The sequence below is a fragment of the Bos indicus x Bos taurus genome, chromosome 8 (genome assembly GCF_003369695.1).
Source record: "Bos indicus x Bos taurus breed Angus x Brahman F1 hybrid chromosome 8, Bos_hybrid_MaternalHap_v2.0, whole genome shotgun sequence".
Lineage (NCBI taxonomy): Eukaryota > Metazoa > Chordata > Mammalia > Artiodactyla > Bovidae > Bos > Bos indicus x Bos taurus.
In genome coordinates, this window is record NC_040083.1 from 73,408,062 (window position 1) to 73,415,706 (window position 7,645).

At 45.2% G+C, this 7,645-nt stretch overlaps 1 long non-coding RNA gene and 1 other non-coding gene across 2 annotated transcripts; both read left to right on the forward strand.

Annotated features, from left to right (window-relative positions):
* The first annotated feature begins 646 nt into the window (after positions 1-646).
* On the forward strand, positions 647-718 carry TRNAW-CCA. The gene has a single exon. It is a non-coding gene; the product is annotated as a tRNA-Trp (tRNA).
* Positions 719-1,056: 338 nt separating this feature from the next.
* Positions 1,057-5,516, forward strand: LOC113897324. Its single transcript, XR_003512325.1, has 3 exons — positions 1,057-1,471; positions 4,820-4,980; positions 5,060-5,516. It is a non-coding gene; the product is annotated as an uncharacterized LOC113897324 (long non-coding RNA).
* The last annotated feature ends 2,129 nt before the right edge of the window (positions 5,517-7,645 follow it).

A 7,645-nucleotide genomic window follows, 5' to 3' on the forward strand; every position in this document is an offset into this window, starting at 1 on the left:
CTGCACACCTGAAACTAACACAACATTGTAAAGCAACTCTACTCCAATAAAATTTTAAAAAATAAATTAATAATAATAATAAATTAAAACAACAACAGCAAAGTGCAGTGCCTCTGCTGAGATGGGAGATAAGGTTAGCTCGGTAAGATTGCCAAAGTGAGACCTGGCTTTTAGCTTGTCAAGGCTATGGTTTTTCCAGTGGTCATGTATGGATGTGAGAGTTGGACTGTGATGAAAGCTGAGCACTGAAGAATTGATGCTTTTGAACTGTGGTGTTGGAGAAGACTCTTGAGAGTCCCTTGGACTGCAAGGAGATCCAACCAGTCCATTCTGAAGGAGATCAGCCCTGAGATTTCTTTGGAAGGAATGATGCTAAAGCTGAAAGTCCAGTACTTTGGCCACCTCATGCGAAGAGTTGACTCATTGGAAAAGACTCTGATGCTGGGAGGGATTGGGGGCAGGAGGAGAAGGGGATGACAGAGGATGAGATGGCTGGATGGCATCACTGACTTGATGGACGTGAGTCTGAGTGAACTCTGGGAGTTGGTGATGGACAGGGAGGCCTGGTGTGCTGCGATTCATGAGGTCGCAAAGAGTCGGACACGAATGAGCGACTGAACTGAACTGAGCTAACTGCCCAAAGGGTTCCTTGGTGGCTCAGAGGTTAAAGCGTCTGCCTCCAATGCAGGAGGCCCAGGTTCGATCCCTGGGTTGGGAAGATCCCCTGGAGGAGGAAATGGCAACCCACTCCAGTATTCTTGCCTGGAGAATCCCATGGACGGAGGAGCCTGGTAGGCTACAGTCCACGGGGTCACAAAGAGTCGGACACAACTGAGCGACTTCACTTTCACTTTCACTTCCCAAGGGAAGACGAAGCCTTTGTTATGGTAATGAACGGGGAGTCCTCTGCAGGAATCCGAACTCCACCCGACGCTGGGCACCCCGGCCATAAGAAAGGGCAGGGCGGGAGGCTGAGTTCCCTCCCTAGCTCTGTAGGTGGCAGTGCGCTTGCATCCTTGAGGCGGGATGCAGGCGTGGCCACCCCGGCGCCTTGCTCCAGCCGAGACCAGATCTACCCTCGTCCGCGCTCCAGGAGAAAACGGATCTCTGCAACCATCTCGTACGCTTTCCAGCCGCCCATCCACCGGCCTCTCCTCCTTCAGTCAGCCTGCAAACCTAGAGGCCCGTTTGCAAAAAAAAAAAAAAAAATACAGCGTGGAAAAGCCTCCACCGAGTTCGTACAAAGCCCTAGCTCTCTGAATGGATTCTTTGGTTTGTTTTTACTTTAACTGATTTCAGCCTTTAGTCCTGCGCAAACCGCTCTGCTGCTGAGAGATTTAAAGGAAAGGTTCTGCGCCTTTAAGAACTCAATTCAGCTGCTCCACGGACTGAAGCACGCCAAGCCTCCCTGTCCTTCACCATCTCCCGGAGCTTGCTCGGACTCCTGTCCATTGAACCTTAAGGACTCCAGGTCAGGCTAATTCTTCCTCAGCATGTTTGTCATTCAAGCTGAAGTCTCTTTTTGGCTCATGCCACCTGACCCCATCCCCCCAACCAGATGATTTGAGGCTTAGTGGTGACTTGTGCCCTCAGGGTCACTCCATGAGTTATCTCCAGTTGTTCAGTCTCTCAGTCATGTCCCACTCTTTGAGACCCCATAGACTGCAGCACGCCAGGCTTCCCTGTCCTTCACTATCATCGGGAGTTTGTTCAAACTCATCTCCATTAAATTGGTGATGCCATCCACCCATCTCATACTTTGTCACCCCCTCCTCCTGCCTTCAATCTTTCCCAGCGTCAGGGTCTTTTCTGATGAGTCAGCGCTTTGCATCAGGTGGCCAAAGTATTGGCGCTTCAGCATCAGTCCCGTTCCAATGAATATTCAGGGTTGATTTCCTTTGGGATTGACTGGTTTGATCTCCTTGCTGCCTGGCCCTTCTGAAAAGGAGTTAGTTCAGAGGCTTAGGGTCCCAGCTGCCTTTGAAGAAGGTAGAGTATCCTGCTCCTCAGTTAGACACTGGTTCCACAAAACCAAGCTGTTGCCTGAAGTCTTATGAAAAGAAGCACAGAGAGTTGGGGTTCTGGGCTCAAGTTCCCTCTCTACCATTTACCAGAATAAATGCTGTGCTCTTTTGAGTTACAGTCTGCAATGTGGCCCTTCCCCAGGGGTATAATGAGAGGATAGCAGTGCCAGACCCAAACCAAAGAAAAAAATCACTAACACGGATATCTTGTCTTTATTTAAAATCTTGATATTTTTTCTTTATGCACCACCCCCACCCCATCCCTTTTTTTTTTAAAGATCTTTTTGGCCACTCTGTATAGTATGTAAGATCTAGTTCCCTGACCAGGGATCAAACCCAAACCATCTGCATTGGGCGCTCAGAGTCTTAGGCACTAGACCACCAGGGAGGTCCCCTCAGAGGGTGATTTTTATTTGTTTTTTATTTATTTTAATTGAATGAAAAATTCTTTAAAGTTTATAGTGCTTTACAATTCTCAGTAGTTGCACACACGTGATATCATCTAATCCCATAGTAACCCTTTTTTTTTTGGCCCCTGCCCCAAGGTTGTGCCTCCTCCTACCCTCTCCCCACTGACAACCACTAATTTGTTCTCCATATCTATGAGTCTGCTTCTTGTTTGTTTTATTCACTAGTTTGTTGTATTTGTTAGATTCCACATATAAGTGATATCAAACAGTACTTGTCTTCCTCTGTCTGACTTTATTTCACTTAGCCTTATGCCCAAAGAGCAGTTTTAACATGAGTTCTGTGCATATAGATGGTGGAAGAAAGAAAGAAAATGAAACATGTGAGAAGAGCATGAGCGTGTAGGTGGAAGAATGATCCCATTTCTTCTTTCCTTTTGGCCCAGGATGAAGCACAGTAGCATCATCACTTCTGTTTCCATCAGTTATTAATGACAGTTTCTGTGTAGGGTGGGAGAAACACAGAAGGGAAAAACAGCTATGTGTCTTCTCCAGAATGAAAGAGATGAGAGCAATGGCAATTTGCCCCCCTTAAACCTCACACCTCCCTTTCCACCTTTGTGTTAGAATTCTAGTTTTTAGCTGAGTACATACTGCCCACCCTAGAGGCTTCATTTTCCAGATTGTCTTACAGAGGTGTGGCTGTGTGTCTAATTTCCCACTGAAGAAATGTGGGACTTTTTAAAAGGGAGAGGATGTTCTTATCTTCTCCCTATTCTTCCATCTTGCTGCCTGAAATATGGATGTGATGACTGGAGCATTAGCAGCCACTGTAGAGCAAGAGGCCACCCTACAGGTAGAGATGGAAGGGGCATGGGTCTCTGATGGTTTTGTGAAGCTGTCCCAGAAGTCCTAGAATGCCTAACTCTATTCTTTTACATGAAAAAGAAATGTTATCTTATTGAAGACTAAATTAGAGGAGGGGGGTGAGGAGTCTTTCTACTTTATGCAAGTGAACCTAATCCTAACTGATAAGATAATTTATGTCAAAACAACATAATCCTATTTTGCTGGGAACTTTCTTTTCTCAATGTACAGCAAGAGACCATGGCCAGAACTAAAAAAGTTCTAGGATGTATCTAACCTTTCCTGCATTATTAAAATGTCACATTCATTCCAGAGACCAGAGCAACTGATAATGTGCCAGGCCTGGAAAAGACCCCACCCAGGGAAGTCTTCCTCTTCCTGTTTCACAGTAACTGAATGAACCAAGTTGTGGTATCAACATTTGAGAAGCTCCCCCATTGCCTCCCCAGCAATGCAACAGAGAAGTAAAATAATCAACTGTCACAGCGCTGATTGGGGGGTGGGGGAGCATGTTAAGTGACATTAGTTTGTGCCAAGTTTTCATGTCCTCACCCTCTTTTAACTTTATGTCAACCTGGTAATAGGTATTATTGTCCTCTGTTGATACATGTGTAAACTGAAATGCACAGAGATGGACCTGCTGACCCTTAGACAGTGAATACTTGGGATCCTGCTCCACAAATTCATGTTGAAAGAATGAATGAAAGCCCATGATTTATTCATTACCTTGCTGAGCATAGATGTAAAAGACAGATGTAAAAAAAAATTCTGATGAATAACATCCTCCTTCCTAATGTATCTTTGAATGCCTGAATGAGAATGACTGTGGGTGGCATCCCAATCCCTGGGTCAGGAAGATGCCCTGGAGAAGGAAATGGCAACCCACTCCAGTATTTTTGCCTGGAGAATCCCATGGTCAGATGGGCCTGGCAGGCTAAAGTGCATGGGATCTCAGAGTCAGACACCTCTGAAGTGATTTAATACGTACAGTGGTATGGTGAATGTATAGCGTGCTATCCAGTCCCTGGAGTCCCTGATTTGGAGACGTGAAAGCACTCCAGCCTGGATCACCACCCATCAGCACCACCTTCCTGTTGGATTTCTGTTCATCTATCAGCTTCTGAATCTCCTGGTGTCACAGGGCGGTACCTTCTCCAAGTGCCCTCCTGCTCTTGAAAGTTAGTGGTATCCCCAGAGTGGCTCCTTTCCAGGTCCCTGGCACTTCCTAGACCATGAGAGCTCAGGAAGAGGGGATCCAACTCCTGCTCAGAGCTAGAGTCCCCTTTTCTTGTCCAGCTCCCGCAAACTATCATGGTTTCTATGCATGAGACGGTTGGATGGCATCACCAACTCAATGGACATGAGTTCGAGGAAACTCTGGGAGATAGTGACAGTCAGGGAAGCCTGGCATGTTGCAGTCCATCAGATCATAAAGAGTCAGACACGACTGAGCGACTGAATAACAACAGCCAGTCCTCACTCCCCAAAAGCCTAATTTTACTTCTGTTTTTCAAATGATAGGTTTCCATGGCCTATAGCAGAAGATGTTAGGACAGAATCCAAACCCTCAGTAACACGACACGGAAAATACAGATTTGAGAAACAGATGGTCTTACTTCCCAATAAGGGGGAAAAAAATGATTTTACGCAGGTTGGAGTGGAACCAGAGAAGACTTGCCACTGTAGGTAACATTCCAACAAAACTTTGAGGCTATGAGTTATTCTCAGATAAGAAGCAACTTCTAACATTTTTATTTTTAGCAATTCCAGCACTATGTGCCAGTCACATACTTTACAGTGAAGCACTTGAACCCTCCCTCCAACAACCCTACCATGGAATCTACTATTAACTGCACTTGATAGATTTGAAAACAGTCACGTGGGCTTTCTGGGGGCTCAGTGGTAAAGAATCCACCTGCTAATGCAGGAGACACGGGTTCAATCCCTGGTCCAGGAAGATCCCACATGCCATGGGACAGCTAAGCCAGTGTGCTACGGCTACTGAGCCTGAGCTCTGGAGCCAGCAAGCCACAACTGCTGAGCCCGCAGGCCCTAGAGCCTGTGTGCCACGAGAAAAGCCACTGAGATGAGAAGCCTGAGCACTGCAACCAGAGAGTAACCGCCCTACCACGAGAAAAGCCATTGAAATGAGAAGCCTGAGCACTGCAACTACAGAGTAACTGCCCTGCTCGCTGCGACTAGAGAAAAGCCTGCTTGCAGCAACGAAGACCCAGCACAGCCATAAATAAATAAATAAAACTATATTTTTAAAAAAGAAAACCGAGTCAAGTAACTTTCCCAAGATTGAGTCCCACCGTTTTGACTCCAGGGCCCGCACTTCTAATCATTATTGTAGATTAGATTATGAAAGTTTTATCTGTTGCTATGAGGATTCAACCAGGTGCTCTTTCCTCTATTTATTTATTTTTTCCCTCTGTTTACAATGCCCTCCAGCAACCCAGTGGTCTAACCAGCCCCTACTTACTCAGGGGCCCAGGGCTCAGGGTTAGTCTACTTTGGCTGCTGTAACAAAATACCATAGACTCAGTGGGCTAAACAGCAGAGAGCTATGTTCTCACAGTTCTGGAGGCTGGAAGTTCATGATCAAGGTGCTGGCAGGGTTGGCTCTCCTTGGCTTCCGGAAAGCTGCCTTCCCACTATGTCCTCATGTGGGCTTTCCTCTATGTCCACATTCCCCTGGAGCTTCACTGGTGTCTCAAACAGTAAAGAATCTGCCTACAATGCAGGAAACTCAGGTTTGATCCCTGGGTCAGGAAGATCCCCTGGAGAAGGGAATGGCAACCCACTCCTATATTCTTGCCTGGAAAATCCCATGGACAGAGGAGCCTGGCGGGCTACAGTCCATGGGGTCACAAACAGCTGGACAGGACTGAGTGACTATCACTTTCATTTTCACTTTTTTAACATCACCCTCAACTAAAAACACTTGCCTTCCCACACTTCCTGGTACCTGGGAGTTGGGTTCTCTGCTGCTTGCAGCCTAGAGGCATTTCTAAGTGCTTTATCTAAACAATCACTACGGGAAACTGAAAGCCACTGCCTCTGGAGATAGCAGATAAGCACTAGGGAAGGAGAAAACATTCACAAAGAAGTGAACCTGGATGCCCACAAGTCATCTTAACTGAGTGTTAAAACCTCAGTTTTCAGGAATCAGAAAAACTGTAAAAACCAGAAATATGGGATTTCCCTGGTGATCCATTGGTTAAGATTTTGCCTTCCAGTGAAGGATATGTGGGTTCAACTCCTGGTTGAGAAGCTAAGATCCAACATTGCCTCAAGGCCAAAAAAACCAAAGCATAAAACAAAAGCAAAGTTGTAACAAATTCAATAAAGACTTAAAAAACGGCTGACTTCAAATTAAAAAAAAAAAAAACCTTTATATAAAGGGTGAGATAGAAGTTGGAATTTGCAATATTAAACTAAGGGAAATAAATGTTTTATGCCTCATACTATTATATAGCCAAGGCAAATGTATACATTGAGTCCAAACCAAAATACAAAACCAATGTATTCAGTGGCTCAGTCATGTCTGACTCTGCAACCCCATGGACTGCAACACAACAGTCTTCCCTGTCCTTCACCATCTCCCAGAGTTTGCCCAAGTTCATGCCCATTGAGTAGGTAATGCCATCCAACCATCTCATCCTCTGTTCCCATTTTCCTCCTGCCTTCCATCTTTCTCAGAATCAGGGTCTTTTCTAATGAGTCAGCTCTTCGAATCAGGTTGCCAAAGTATTGGAGCTTCAGTTAGAGCAAGTCCTTGCAATGAATATTCAGGACTAATTTCCTTTAGGATTGACTGGTTTGATCTCCTTGTTGTCCAAGGGACTCTCGAGAGTCTTCTCCAGCACCATAATTCAAATGCATCAAGTCTTTGGCGCTCAGCCTTCTTTGGGGTCAAACTCTCACATCCATACATGCCTACTGGAAAAACCATAGTTTTGACTGTACAGACCTTGGTCTGCAAAGTGATGTCTCTGCTTTTTAATATGCTGTCTAGGTTTTAGTACTTAAATTAACACCATCATTTTAATATGCTAGATCGTGTTTTACAAGATTAACTCACACTTGTTAATATTAAGGCCCCGTAGCCTCAGGTCCTGCTCTGTATTTCAAATATTCTGTATTTTGTCTTTGGTGAGGCAGAGAACATCTATTTGTGTAATAGGTTGCATGAAATGGCATTAATAATTTCCAAGCTTTGTTTCAAGAGAATCTGACTCCATGGCTTCACACTCAAAAGTTGCCAGTGGGCCACCTTCACTGCCAGTTTAATGTAGTGTCATTTGATGGCTACAAAGCAATTTTGTCCCTTTGAACAGGAAG